This window comes from Pan troglodytes, chromosome 21 (genome assembly GCF_028858775.2).
Source record: "Pan troglodytes isolate AG18354 chromosome 21, NHGRI_mPanTro3-v2.0_pri, whole genome shotgun sequence".
Taxonomy (NCBI): Eukaryota; Metazoa; Chordata; class Mammalia; order Primates; family Hominidae; genus Pan; species Pan troglodytes.
The window spans coordinates 37,534,796-37,551,171 of NC_072419.2; positions in this window are offsets into that span (position 1 = coordinate 37,534,796).

Consider the following 16,376-nt stretch of genomic DNA (forward strand, 5'->3'; position numbering starts at 1 on the left):
CCATCCTTCTGCCATTACTCTATTGTTCTACTTTTCTCATGGAATCATACATGATTAGATCTCTTTCCAGACTCTATTTTGTTCCTTAGTTTCTTTATCTTTGCATCAGTAGTACATTTTACTAATTACTATGGCTTTATAATAAGTCTTAATATCCAGGAATGTAAATTCTCTAACTTTGTTCTTCACAATTATATTGGCTATTCTTTGCCCATTTATTTCTACCAATCTTTGAATTTGTTTATCGATTTCCACAATCTGTGGAACTAGCTCCTACTTTTTAGTCCTTGAACTTATTTCTTATTTTTTTCCTAAAAACAAGGGCAGGCTCTCCCTCCACTGTTGTAATAAATATTTGCATTATTAATGAGAGTCCTTGGTTTTTTTTCCAATTTTTTTTTTTTTTTTTTTTTTGAGATGGAGTCTCGCTCTGTCAGTTGCCCAGGCTGGAGTGCAGTGGCGCGATCTCGGCTCACCGCAACCTCTGCCTCCTGGGTTCAAGCGATTCTCCTGCCTCAGCCTCCCGAGTAGCTGGGACTACAGGCACCCGCCACCACGCCCGGCTAATTTTTGTATTTTTAGTAGAGACGGGGTTTCACCGTGTTAGCCAGGATGGTCTCGATCTCCTGACCTCGTGATCCGCCCGCCTCGGCCTCCCAAAGTGCTGGGATTACAGGCGTGAGCCACTGCGCCCGGCCTTTTTTCCAATTTTAAAGGGACTGTACCTAAAGATCTTTGAATAAATCTAACATTTGCCACAAAATTTTGGCATTTAATCTTTAGCATGTTTGATAGTGCTCGTCTCTTCCTAATTAGCTAAATATTCTACTATACTTAATTTTTGAAATTTATAAAATATTTTCTATGTATTATTTAAGAATCATATAATTCTTCTTTTTTCTATTAGGCTAGAGATTTACATTGCTAGAGTTTCTGTTGTTATTCATCCTCATGGCTTCCAGATAGATCCTAATTGATATACAGGAAGTATATTTTTAACACAGTATTAGGTTCCATTATTCACTATTCTATTTGGGATTTTGGCATATATATGCAGAGGAGCTACAGCCTATTGTTTCTCTTTCCTATTGTTTTTACCTGCCTTTGAAGTCAAGATAACACTGACCTCCTAAGATCATTTAGGCAGCTTTTACATTTCCTCTATTTTCTGGAACAATTTGTGTAATACAAGAATTAACTGTTCCTTCAAAGTTTGCTAGATCTAAGGGTATTATACAATTCTTCTATAATTTATGTAACTAGGACACATTTGAGAATAAAGGGGGTATTAATAATAATTATTCCAAGACAAAAGAACATGAACTATTTTAAGCAAAGCAAAGTAGAACTCAATGTTAATACTTTATGAGTCTGAGACTTAGTGGGAGGGGGAGGCCTGTCAGTACCATTTCAGTGTCTTTATGCTTGGTTGATCTTCTCAGGTTTGCACTTCTTCCAGTGCTAGTCTTGATGGGTTGTATTTCCTTTAAGTATTTTTCAAATGTATCATGTATATTTCCTCAGAATAGAGTTTTATTATTCTTAATCTCTGTGGTGTCTATAGTTATTTCCAGCTTTTTAACTGTTTTTAATTATTTCCATTTTTTTCTTGATAAGATTATCAAAAATCTATTTATCTTTAGCAAGAATTAAGATTCCAGTTCTGTTATTTATATTCCAGGGTATTCGTTATTATTATAGTCCATTGGGTTAAACTCAATGAAATGCCTGAACTTATTATGTCATTTCTCTTGGTTTCTCTAGATATCCTCTTGCTGTTTTTCTAGCATCTAAAATTTAATGCTTAGCTTATTTTTAAACTAATATTATTACAAAAGGGGTATATTTTATTGTATGTTAAAATACAGATAAGCAAAAAATGAAACAATAAAAATGCTATATCACTATTACCTAGAGATTGCCACAGTTAACATCTTATTGTATATTACTGGATCTTTTTCTACGCATAGATTTTATTAAAATGAAATCTCACTACACATTGTTTCATAATCTGCTTTGTTTCATTTATAATCTTCATTTTTCAATTTTAACGCATTTTGTTCAAATTTAACACCCAGGCTATATTCAAATTTCCCCAATTGTGTTAGAAATGTTCCGTGAAGCTGGTATGCTTAAATGACTGAATGTGATTTATTTATATCCCTTTGATCTCTTTCAGTCTAACACAGTCCCCATTTTGTCACACTGATTTGTTGAAAACATTGAGCCAGTTGTTTTTACACTGATCCACCTTCTGATTTTCTAGTTTCCTTTTGCTTCTTCACCAATTTATTTTGTACGTAGGAAGTTAGTTCTCATGGCTTTATTGACGTACACTAATAATCTTGGCAAAAATGTATCAGAGCTGAAGCTGTGTTCTTTATACTGCATCACATCAGAAGTCATTTAATATCTGGATGTCCCTTGCTATTCAGATTCACAAGTGAATTAAAGTGACGACTGTCTGGTCTTTTTATTGGACAGTGCTGATTTTTCGCTTTCATATTCAAATTAGTCTGTATGTTTTTACTTTTGCCAAGTAACAAATATCTGGTTCCAAGTCAATCACATCCTTAATGGTTTTAACACAAATTATGGTCCTTGCCTGAATCAATAAATTCTTTAGGCGTTGCAGAATACAATTCAGTAAAATAGAGCTTTCCCTCATCAACAAGAGCTATTTGATTACTAGAAATACAGCTCTTACTGGAGAGGCAGGATAAATGCTTAATTCTTTCAAATTACCTATTGGTCTTTAAAGTAAGTAGTTTGCTTAGTAGCTGCTTCAAATGGTGACATATGAGTTTTTCTGGTTATCCCATCTCTGAGTATCTTTAGACAATCATGCCTTTTCATTGATTCATTGTATTCCAGTCCATTTTATTTGTTACTATTTTTGATGCTCAAATTGTTATAACCTTATCAAATAGAGATTTCTTCTGGCTGGATTATATATCCCTTTACATGACCCATTCGTTTTTTAAAGCTTTGATGATTTCTGCACAAGAAAATGTCCTGGGTTCACACTGTAAGTCCACAGCACTAGACCAGGGTTCAGCCATTTTTGTAAATGGCCCTGGTTGCTTTGAGTGAAGACTTGACTTGCAGACCAAAATCTGGGCACTTATGCTCATTGCTAATACGGTGCTATTGGTTCTAGTCGATTTAAGTTGGAAAAACTAAAATATTTACATTTTAATGCTTGTGAGGTTTCTGGATTCTGTTTAGCCACCTAAATCTAGGTCTCCTTACAATACTCCAAAAGTCATATATATCATATGAATCAATAAGAAAAGCATATAAAATTATCCATAACAAATGCCTACAATATAATCAAAAGACAGAGCATCCATATATACAATTATAATTTGTCAAGTAACAATGGCAAATAAATAAGGCAGATATTCTTAGGTTATTCATTATGTTGATATGTGATAAGATGTCCCATATCACTCAGCCTGTGGTAATATTTTATAAATGTTCTTGTCTCTATTTGAGAACAATTTGTATCATTTGGATGCAGTGTTCTGTATATTAGATCAATCCTACTAACTGGTGATTACCACATCTATATTCAGAGGAGGATTTCTAAGTCCCTGACTTTAATTGTGGATTCATCCATTCCTCTTTATTTCTGATGTTTTTTATTTACATATATTTCCATGCTGTATTAATAAAGGTACAAAAATATGTTTGGAAAACATGTCTTCCCAGTAAGTTGAACATTTTATCACTATGCAGTTATCCTTTTTATCTCAATAATGCTTTCTTTCCTGGAAGTCTATTTTGTGTGATATTAATTTAGCTAAACTGCTTTCTTTGGGTTAGTGTATTTCCTATTCATTTCAACTTTATTTTTTTAATCCCAAATACTCATCTCCTAATTTATGTGCAATTTTAATTTTATCTTATTGTTTTTGGTTAAGAAAAATACTATTGTTATTATTTTATCAATGAATGATTGCAAATTTGCCACATATTTATAAGTATTGACCTTCTGTCTAAAGCTTCTCTCTTAGAATTTCCTTTGGTGATAGCCTATGATAGAAAATTCTCCTAGATTTTATCTGAAAATATCTACAGTATATCTTCATTCTTAAATTACAATTTCATTAGGTGTAGGAATATATGTGAGAGTTATTCTTCCTCAGCACACTGAAAATATAGTATCATTGTCTTCATGCTTTCATTGTTGATGCTGAAAAAGTTGCTGTCAGTCTAATATTTGCTCCCTTGCAGGTAATAGGACCTTTTTCTCTAGCTGGTTTCAGATCTTCTCCTTGTTTTCATTATTCTACATTTTCCCTGTGTTCTGTCTACATGTGCATTTTTCATATTTACCCTGGTTTTGATTTATTAGGGTTTTTTTTGAGTCTGAAAGATTGGTGTTTTTCATCAGTTCACAAGTTCTCAGTCATGTTAACTTGTACTATTACTTCTGTTCCCATTTTCTCTCCTCTTTCCTTCTAGAATTCCAAATAAACATGTTTAGGACTTCTCACTATATTTTCTATGTCTCTTAACCTCCCTTTTATTTTTTTAGTCTTTTTGTCTATCTGCACTAAATTCTGAATAATTTCTTCTGAATAATCTCTTAATTCACTAATTCTCTCTTCAGCTATGTCTAATGTAATGTTAAATCCAAGTTTTTATTTTCACGTTATTTCAAGTTATTTCTATTTATTTTTCAGATCTGCTTACTTTTTTTTTTTTTTTGTGATGGGGTCTCACTCTGTCAGTCAGGCTGGAGTGCAGTGGCATGATCTCAGCTCACTGCAACCTCCACCTCCCTGGCTCAAGCAATCCTCCCACCTCAGCCTCCTCAGTAGCTGAGACTATAGGTGTGCACCACCACATCCAGCTAATTTTTTGTATTTTGGTAGAGACAGGGTTTCATCATCTTGCCCCAGGTGGTCACAAACTCCTGAGCTCAGGCAACCCACCCGCCTCGACCTCCTAAAGTGCTGCGATTACAGGCGTGAGCCACTGCACTTGGCCAAGATCTGCTTGCTTTTTATTTATAATTTCAAGTCTTGATTTTTTCTTGAAACATATTAAAGATGATTATTTTTTCTTTTTTTTTTTTTTTTTTTTTTGAGATGGAGTCTTGCTTTGTCACCCAGGCTGGAATGCTTTGTCACCCAGGCTGGCCCAATCTCATCTCACTGCAACCTCTGGCTTCTGGGTTCAAGCGATTCTCCTGCCTCAGCCTCCTGAGTGGATGGGATCACAGGCACATGCCACCACGCCTGGCTAATTTTTTTTTTTAGCAGAGACGGGGTTTCACCATGTTGGCCAGGCTGGTCTTGAACTCCCAGTCTCAGGTGATCTGCCCACCTTGCCCTCCCAAAGTGTGGGATTACAGACGTGAGCCAATGTGCCCAGCCATAAAGATAATTACTTTCTATTCTGTGACTGACAACTTCAATATCTGAATTGTTCCAGGTTTGAGTTTACTATTTATTGTTTCTGCTGCTTCTCATTCATGATGCTTTATTTTCTTGAGAGTTTTGTGATTTTTGTCTGTGAACTGATCATTTTCTTTAAACTTTTTTAAAGAGGTCTAGGATTAAGATGAGTTCTTCAGAGAATATTTATGTTTACTTCTGTCAGGCAACTGACGGCATTACCAGTCTGGGCCTGTGTAAATTAGATTCTCAGCTTTAGATTTTTCATATCATCAGAGTGCCATGATTCAGGCTATATACTAAGTGAGGGCCTGCTTGGGATTACAAAATCTCAGAGGAGACTCCCCTGCACACACACACCCAATCTTCTCATTAACTAAATTAAAAACAGTTCATTTTCCTTGCAATCCAACTGGGGAGTAGGGATTGTTTTCAGCTCATTGTTATTGTAAAGACGCAATTCTTTGAAGTCCCATATTGATGCAGGAGTCTCTTATTAGGTTTTTTACCACTGGTACTCTGTATAGTAATTTCCATTTCTCAGTTCCATAAGGCCATGAAAAGCATAACTCAAGTTCATATGGTTCAGGAAATACCCTCAAGGTGGAAACTGTTTCAGTGTTTCTTTTCCTAAAAGGACTCCCTTCTCAATTCAATTTCTTGGTTCCATATTATTTAATTTTTGCAAGCTTATGAAATCATTTAAGAAAATATGAAAAATATCCATTTTAGAGATGTTTTCAGCAGAAAAGTACTCACTCTGCCATGGAGTTCAAGGCAAATGCTTAAGCCCAATGTTAAGCTTTGTTGCTCAGCATGGCTACTAGAGAAAGAAGATTCTTTCTGCCCATTCTTGAAATTTGGTTGCTATTTGACCAGTATCTTCTCTTTTGCTTTTTCTAAACAAGTCTAAATATGTCTGAACCTCAAGGTTATGTGCAACTTGAGTTTTTTTCAAACTTAGGTTTCTTTATCCTCTTATAAATTAGACAGTGTCACTTTATAATCTCCTTCAAGTAAGTACTTTACTGCCCATAAGATTATCTCATGCCCCACCAGAGAAATCTTTGAACTAAAGAAGTAATAAAATATTTTCCCAGTGTTGGATTTACCTTTTAATTTGTGTATGGTACATTTTGCCATAGAGAAGTAATTAAATTTAAGTAGTTAATTCTTCACAGCTGTTTTCTGGTTTTGTGCTTACAAATTTCCAGCAAAGTCTCTCTAAATAGTAAGTAATAAAGCCAACATTCATATCCCAAACCCTCAACTATATCCATTGTACCACACCATCTCTACATATAGTGAAACAGCTGGAGAAGGCTGACTCCTCTCTAGATAATGCCAGTTGCAGCTGTGATATCCATTGTTCTATAGGTTTTTGTGGGGGGTTTTTTTGTGTTTTTTTTTTTCCTTTCTAATATACCACAGGTGCATACCATTATCTTGGTCCATACAAAATTTTTGGCATATTTATAGCCCTCTTTAATGTTTATTTATTGTAATGTTTTTATTCATTTATTTTAAAAATAATGAGTCCTTCACAAATACAAGAGCTAAAATAGCATCAATAACTTAAATTTAAATACTCCTGTATTCCTCTAAAATCCCACACATCCTGCCTTTCCTTATCCACTCCCCAAGAATTTAACATATTTATTTGTATTTCTAAATAGCATAATGGTAATTTTTATTGTTTAAAGTTTAATTTTGGGGAGAGTGGGAAAAAAATAGTTTTATTTTTAAAAGAGGTAACAAAGTCTTCTTTGGTATGCATAGTCTTCTAAGATTTGTCTTTTACAATCCATAATATATTATTATTATTATTAAAATTCAACTATTGTGGGTAGCTGAATTTTACTTCTTTTCCCTGATATGTAGCTCATTCTTTGAATATATCACAATTTATTTATCTATTTGCCTGTCAAAGAACATTTATGTTCCTTACAGTTTGTAGCTTACCTTTTTACTTTCTTTTGGGTATCTTTTGATGGACAGAAATTCTTATATTTTTACATACTCAAACTTATCAATGTTTTCAATATAATTTTCAATACAGTGCTCACATGAAGACTCAGGTTATATACACATAAAATTTCAAGTGCAACCGTTTTCATAAAAGAAATGGAGTAAGTGAATTCCTCCACAGCTGTCACCATAAGTTCTCAGCATTTTAGTCTATTGAAATTCCTCCACAGTGATGCTCCCCTTGACAATACATTTATTTATTAGCACTCATTTCATGCTTATACTTCTATGAATGGCCAGGTATAATAAATTCTTCAGTACTTAAATAAACTAAAAATAATTCCAATATATAAACAATGCTCAAAGTCATCCCTTGTTTATAAGTATTTGAATAAACTAAAAATTATTTCTTCTATTTTCTTTGGATCAGGATGGCAGCAAAAAAAGGGTATTTTTTTTCTTCTCTGAAGTTTTGGAAAGAAGGAATGCCTTTGTGTCAGGCTAGTATATGGCCTCCCACAGAAACCCAAAACAGTAGCTACATCTGCTGGCCTCCTGGTAGATCCCAGAAAACTACCAAAAACTTTTACAGTCCTTGCTGCATTTGAATCACAGTGCCCCCTGTATGTCCCCTCCCACACCCAAACAGACAGGGGACTCCTCCCTGCTGCCTGGCATGCCTTCTCAGCAGGCCTCACATAGATAGGGAGAATAAGTGCTGCAGGGAGCCCTCCTCAGAATGAAACTCAAACCTGATCTAATTCCGCCCCAGTCTGAAGGGACTGCCCTCTCCCAATCGCCCTGAATAGGAAGACCACTACGAAATACTCAAAATTCTCTCAGAATCCACCAGAGCAATGGGCAAAATGCTGACACAGAGAGAGGTGCAGGAAGGTAGTCTCTCTCTCTCTCTCACTCTTTCCATCTGGACAGAGACACACGGCTGCATCATCCAAAGCAAATGTCAGTACCTTTTTTAAGTTCCTTATTACCACGGTTTTTTGGGTAATACTTTGTATCGCCATCATACTTTGTATCGCCAACATCAATTTATTTTCACTTCTAATATTTCCTCATTGCTCAGTCTGATAGTCAGAAGAAATCTTCTTTTGAATTTCACCATTGTGTGTGACCCACTGAATGCCTGTGTGAAGGTCACTTTCCTTTCTGAGGCTCAGTTTCCCCATCTTCATCTTCTTCACAAAACAATTTACAGGGTATAACAGTGTTGGTGGGATATTTTTTAAAAAGAAAACAAAAACAGAATTGAGGAGCAGCGCAAGAAAAGAGAGTCTGGATGAGGGAGACGAGAAGGACAGAAAGATGATTGTGTTGACTTTGAAATAGTGGAGGGATGTGAGAAACTACTCTCAGGGTATTCTTGTGGAAATGCTCAGCTTCAGGAGGTGCCCTCTCTGATCATACCAGCCTTTTTCTTCCTCTACCCAACTTCCAAATTCTAACATTTGAACCATTCAGTGCCTATGAAGTTCTCACCCAAGGAATTTGGGAAATTATGGAGAAAGGCCTCTGGATATTTTCATTTGGAGGAGGGAACAGAATAAATTTTAATAGACCCCGATCTACCTGATTACGTGGCTCCACTTAAGCCTAACACAGATTCAAGTTCCACACAACTACAGACCAATCCCAAGTTCTGATCACTCACACTTTTGTTCAAATTGAGCCTAAACTCTGTTTCCATCTTAACTCCAAACTCCAACCCTACTCTACCCAAGGTCTATCCATGTTTAACCCCAAGACAACCACAACCTAACTTTACTACCACTAGCTCCAGTTCAGCCCATCACCCTGCCTAATCCCTATATCCAGATTCATTTGGCCTAAAATTTCACCCCCTCTCCAGACTACCTCATACCAATCCTAATTCCCCCAATACAACTCCTTACCTAGTATTTATCCTGAACCATCTTCCAAATATCTCCCTAACTGCAAGCTCCTCTTTCCACTGTTCAACAAAATTCATCCCTGGTGTCCAATATCTCTCAGAGATCCCTACCCCTCCTCAACTGGGACTCAATCTCTTGCCCTTAACCCTTCATCCAATTGCATATTGTATGAGTCACAGTTTTATCAGTTATCTTAACAGGGATTATTTAACATTTAAGTGTAATATTAGTGTTCATATTAATAAATTTAATATTAACTTTAATATAAAGATTTGTTATATAGGCATTTAAGAATTGAAAAAAATAAAGAGGACACTCAGCTATCACAGAGGTAGCAACTGCAGGAATCAGCTACCAATTCCAGGGTGGGAATAACAAGAAAAAAGGTTGGAACCTTTAAAAATAAATTAGAAGCTTGGAGGAAGAGACCTGCTGAGCTGAATTTCAGATCTCTGAGGAAGGAGCTCTGCTCAGCTAGAACTAGTATCTATGAGGCATCATGAGGCTGGCTGTGTTGGAAAATTGCAAATTGGATTCAACTGTGCTAGAGGAATGCCCTCCCAGTGTTGGGGTGAAGAAGCAAGAGTGAGTGATGCTGTTCGCAACAGGAAATAAATAGGAAGCCCTTAGGAAGTAAATAGGAAAGAGTTCTTCCCCCTCCAACTTTGAAATGTGCTTCTGGCACCGCCTATTGGCAGAGCTTAAGGAAACATTCTGCAAAGGAGAACCCCTGTTGTAGTGTGCTAGCCTCAGCATTGCAAAGTAGAGCATAGACGGTTGGATGTGAAGCTGACAGACAACAGGCAATAGCATATTAAGTGACAAACATATCAGCGCCAGCCTTGACTGACACATGCCCAAGTCTTCCACCCTTCCACCACTGCAAAAGCAGCAACCTCTTAAATCCACCTTGGCAGAAAGCCACAAAGAGATGCTAACATGAAATGGACATGGGGATAACTTCATCAAGCTGCCTGAAACCAGGATTCAGTTGCTGGCCACCCTACACAAGACCAGAATCCTAAAAAAAGACCAGAATTCCAGCACACTTGAGAGAGTCCTATATTATTTGAATTCCATGAAGCAGATTGACAAAGATCAGGATATGAAACTCTGTGGCTGCAGGGTCCCAGAAGTAGGTGGCTGATTTATGAAGGATGCAAAATAATTTTTGCAGCAAGTCTGAACTCTGACTATATTAGCTCCTGAAGCATGGTGGGGTATTGGTCAGCAAAATATAGACAGAGGCAATTTATCTGAAGTCAACATAACGGAGATACAACATTTAATATATATTCCATCTAGACATTAGAATGGGAAAGTGAGATACTGGCCAGCATCCATAACAAAAGTGGGCTTTCTCTCCTGGTAAAAGAAAATCATTTGTCCTTTCAGAAAATGAGTAACAAAATAGCTAAAGCCCTCGCCTATTAATAATTACTTTAAAGTAAATGAATTAAACTTCCCAATCAAAAAGGGAGAGTATATGAATGGGTTAAAAAAAGAAAAAAAAGAGTCAATGATATGCTGTCTACAAGAGACTCACTTTAGATTTGTGGGCACACATAGACTGAAAATGAAGGGATGGAAAAAATATATATTCCGTGTAAAAGGTAACCAAAAGAAAGCAAGGGTGCAAGGATGGCTATACTTATATCAGACAAAATAGACTTAAAGTCAAAACTATCTCTAGGGACAAAGAAAGTCATTTATAATGATAAAAGGGTTAATTCAATAGAATGATATAACACTTATAAATATAAACCTACCCAACACCAGAGCACATAATTATATAAACCAAATGTAGACAGATCTGAAGGGAGAAACTGGCAACAATACAATAATAGTAGGAGACTTCAATACCCCACTTTCAAAAATGGATGGAATATACAGACAGAAAAAATCAATAAACAGCTGACTTGAACAATATTATAGACCAAACGGACCTAACAGACATAGAACTTTCTATTCAATAGCAGACGACTACACATTCTTCTCAAGTACACCTGAAACATTCTCCAGAATAAATCACATGCTAGGTCACAAAACAAGTCTTCAGAAATTTAAGAAGATTGAAATCATATCAACCATCTCTTAAAAAAAATAGGTATAGGAGGAACTTAACACAATAAAGCCCATAGTGAATCTCAACAATGAAAAGACCTCGACACTGAAGGCTCTCAACACTGAAAAAGCCCTTGGCAGAAAGCCACGAAGAGATGCTAACATGAAATGAACATGAGGATAACTTCATCAAGCTACCTGAAACCAGGCTTCAGTTGCTGGTCACCCTACACAAGACCAGAATCCTAAAAAAAGACCAGAACTCCAGCACACTTGAGAGAGTCCTATATTATTCATAATCAAGGAATTGAAAAACTAACATAATCAATGAGGATAAACTGGAAGTTTTTTCTCTAAGATCTGGTACAAGGCTAGGAGGCCCACTCTTGCCATTTCTACCCAATACAGTATTAGAAGTCCTAGTCAGAGCAATTAGACAAGACAAAGAAATAAAAGGCATCCAAATTTAAAAGGAAGAAGTAAAATTATCTCTGTTTCCAGATGACATGGTCATATATATAGTAAACCATAAAGACTCAACAAAAAAACCCTGTTAGAACTAAGAAACTAATTCAGTAAAATTGCAGGATAAAAATCAACATACAAAAATCAGTGGCATTTCTATGCACAAACAATCTGAAAAGGAAATTAAGACAACAGTTATATTTACAATGGCAACAAAAAGCATAAAATACTTAAGTATAAGCCTAATCAAAGAGGAGAAAGGCTCGTACAGTGAAAATTATAAAACGTTGCTGAAGGAAATTAAAGAAGGTACAGGTAAATGAAAAGACCTCATGTTCATGGACGGGAAGAATTAATATTTTTAAAATGTTTATACTACCCAAAGTGATCTAGAGATTCAATGCAATCCTTATCAAAATTCCAATGCCATTTTTCACAGAAACAAACAAACAAAAACACTAAAATTCATGTGGAATTACAAAAGACCCCAAGAAGAACAAATCCATCACACTTTCTGTTTTCAAAATATATTACAAATCTACAGTAAATGAAACAGCATGGTACTCACATAAAAACAGACAGATAGACTAACAGAACAGAATAGAGATTCTAGAAACAATTCTACACATTCAGTCACCTAGTCTTCAACAAGGATGCCAAAAACATACCCTTGGGTAATGGGTATTTTCTTCAACCTATAGTGTTGTCACCCTCATAGAGGCAGAGCATACAATGGTGGTTGCCAGGGTGGGGGAAGGGGAAAATGGGGAGATATTTGTCACAGGGTACCAAGTTTCGGTTATGCAAAGTAAGTTCTGAAGATAATATGCAGTATAGAGATTACAGTTAGTAATATATACGTGATATTTGCTAGTAGATGGTAAGTGTTCTCACCACAAAAAAAAAGGAAAAAAATAGCAACTATGTGAGGTAATGGATATTTTAATTAGCTTGATTGTGGTGATCAATTCACAATGTATACATATATCAAAATAATTGTACAACGTAAACATATAAATTTTTATTTGTCAATTATACCTGAGCAAAGCTAAAAAAAAAAATTGTTATCATCCCTCACAAAAAAACCATTAGTCCTTTTGTGTAAGACACAAATAATAATGAAAAGGGTTTTTTAAGAAACCCTTTAAAATAATAAATTGTCCTTCCCTCCTGTTGTGTAAGAGCTATGGAGCACTTATGCATTCAGCCTTGTGCTAAGCACCATAGGAACAAAGAAGAAAGCAAAGAGATGAGAATAAAAATTGAGGGTAGCACGAAGAGAGGGAAGATGACAAAAGCAACTACTTTGTGTCAGGCTCTGTCCTAAACCCAACGTGGGCAGTAAGTACAGATATAGATACAAAAATGGAAGTTCCAAGACAGGTGTTAACCTTCCCAAGCTCATGCAGCTCCTGAGAACAAGGATGGGAATGCAGATTTATCTGAAGTCTTGAACAAAGTACATTTTCTTCACAGAGTCAGGGTAGGATGGAGGACAGTAGAAGAAATATTTATAAAATAATAATGTATCAATATTTTCTTAATACTCATTATTAATTTAAATGTGTCCAATGTTGGTTTAGATAAGAAACCTCTGGGGTCATCATACTTGTTTGTTCTGTTTTTATGGGAGGAGTGGGAAGATCCAGTGATTGCCATCTGGTTTTTTATCTTTGAGAAAAGAGAAAATATGGCAAATATAATAAATAGGACAACCAAGTGGAATTACAGACCTCAAGAAGGTTAAGGTTAACTTCATAGGGCAGAGCAACAAACTTTGAAGTCTGGGTATTTTACAAAACTTCTTTGTTAGCATGAATCTTCAAAAGAATAGTTTTATCAACCTGAATATTACCTGCTTTCCTCACAAACTGCATGGGAGCAGGGAACATTTTCTCCTTGTTGAAATTTACTTCACCAACAGTGAGTAGGATTTATAGTTTCAAGGACAGGTGCTGGAATCTCAATGATCACTAAGAGGGGGACGGAGATGCAAGTTTAAAGCTTACAATATAGAAAAAGACAAAAGAGAGTTTTTAATAAACAAAATATGAGCATGTCATGTTTTACATTGATGGTGCCCCTCTCTGTTGCCACTCAGTGGCACTTTACTTAGACTTGAATTTGTAGAAGATATTTTAGCTCCTTTTTTTCAGATTTATTTTTCCAGTATGCATTACTCCTTAATATACATGTAAGAACTTTTAATTTTCATTAGTAAAGGTTGCAAATTATGCAGCATTCTATAAGTGTCACTGCTAAATTTGAATGGTTTCTTCCAGCACCATTACAATACTGTATATTTTAAAGGCAAGAAAACAGAAGTGAATAAGTGTTAAATTTTTTTTTCTTTTTTGAGACAGAATTTCTCTCTTGTTGCCCAGGCTGGAGTGCAATGGTGCAATCTCACCTGACTGCAACCTCTGCCTCCCAGGTTCAAGTTATTCTTCTGCCTCAGCCTCCTGAGTAGCTGGGATTGCAGGCTTGCACCACCAGACCTGGCTAATTTTTGTATTTTTAGTAGAGACAGGGTTTCACGATGTTGGCCAGGCTGGTCTCGAACTCCTGATCTCAGGTGATCCACCCACCTCAGCCACCCAAAGTGCTGAGATTACAGGCGTGAGCCACCACGCCCAGCTGATGTCTCCAAATATTCAGAATCCTTCTATATATACTTTCCATTTGCCAAACCTCTTCCATCAGGGCCCATTCACATTCGTCTTTTCATCCTTCACATTCCCTTTTCTACATTCAAGTCTTTCTGAAAACTTCTCTGCCTCTTAATCAGATAACTCTCACTGCCGATTTCTCATTTATATGCAACTTTGTAGAAGAGATTGGTTCAATCAATTTATGTCAAGTCTTTGTTCTCCTGAAAGACACCCAATTTGGATAAGGATTTGTAAATTGGGGCTTCAAAGCCACCATCATCTGCAAGACTCAGTCCAGCCAATAAATTATAACTTAATAAATCATTGCATGCATTCAAAAAAGAAAATAATAGAGCTTAATCTTTGAAAATCCATATCTGTCCTTAGTCTTCTTTCAGTCTCATGGACAGCACAAGTCTTGGCCACTCTAGCTACCCACGGTTTTTTCAGAGTGTCCACTAGATTTAAGCAGTCAACAAGATGTTTCCAGAAAGGTCACACAAACTATACATATCAAAATATATGCTGTGTTGTACCACCCAGGTGCCCATAAGGACTGAAGCTTTCATTTCCCCAGCAGCCAGGAGTGCTGGCTGCTGACAATTCACAGCTGAGTCTCTCTCTCCGGGAATTTCCCTCTACTGAAAGAAGCTGCCATATCCAAGATCTCCACCTTTTCCCCAGGAAGAGCCCTATAGCCAATATCTGGTCAAAGAGAAGGTTCAATGTCCCCCAGCTCCAGCTGAGGCCTCTGCTGCAACTGCATTCTATTTTTTTTTTTTTTTTAAGACAGAGTCTTGCTTTGTTGCCAGGCTGGAGTGCAGTGGCGCAGTCTCGGCTCACTGCAACCTCCGACTCCCTGGTTCAAGCTATTCTCCTGCCTCAGCCTCCCAAGTAGCTGGGATTACAGGCATGCACCACCACGCCCAGCTAATTTTTGTATTTTTAGTAGAGACAGGGTTTCACTATGTTGACCAGGATGGTCTTGATCTCCAGACCTCGTGATCCACCCGCCTCGGCCTCCCAAAGTGCTGGGATTACAGGCGTAAGCCACTGTGACTGGCCAACTGCATTCTAATTTAACTTCTCCCTCTGCCCAATCCTGCTTCTTCATTTCCTTACAGATGTCGTATGAACCTCCTACATGAAAATCTCTCCCAATCTGCTTTCAGAGAACCTAACCCAAGACACAACTCCTGCAAGAATGTTTCAGTCATTCAGAAGATCAAAAGAAGGTTTTAGGCCAGGTGTGGTGACTTACACCTGTAATCCTAGCACTTTATTAGAGAGAGATGGGAGGATTGCTTAAGGCCAGAAGTTTGAGATGGGCCTGGGCAATCTGGCAAGACTCCATCTTTACAAAAAAATTAAAAATTAGCCAGGCATAGTGGTATACATCTGTAATCCCAGGTACTTGGGAGACTAAGATGGGAGGATTTCTCGAGTGCAGGAGTCCACGGCTGCAGTAAGCTACAATTGTGCCAGTCCAGCTTGGGCAATGAAAGAAGACCCTCTCTCTAAGGAAAGGAAGAAGAAGGAGAAGGAGAAGGAAGAAGGAAGAAGGAGCAAGAGGGGAAGGGCAGGGGGAGGGGGAGAAGGAGAGAAGAAGGAGAAGAAGGACAGGAAGAAGGAGAGGAAGAAGGAGAGAAGAAGGAGAGAAGAAGGAGAAGAAGAAGGAGAGAAGAAGGAGAGAAGAAGGAGAGAAGAAGGAGAAGAAGAAGGAGAAGAAGAAGGAGAAGAAGAAGGAGGAGAAGGAGGAGAAGAAGAAGAAGAAGCTTCGAACTTTTCACAGAAATGTGCTCAAGGCCCAAAGACAATGGAAAAGAACAAGATGATCAAGAATGGCAAAAATGGAGCAGAAAGAGGAAGGAATAGCCAGGGAACTGAGGAGAGGTAAAAGAAGTCCTCTG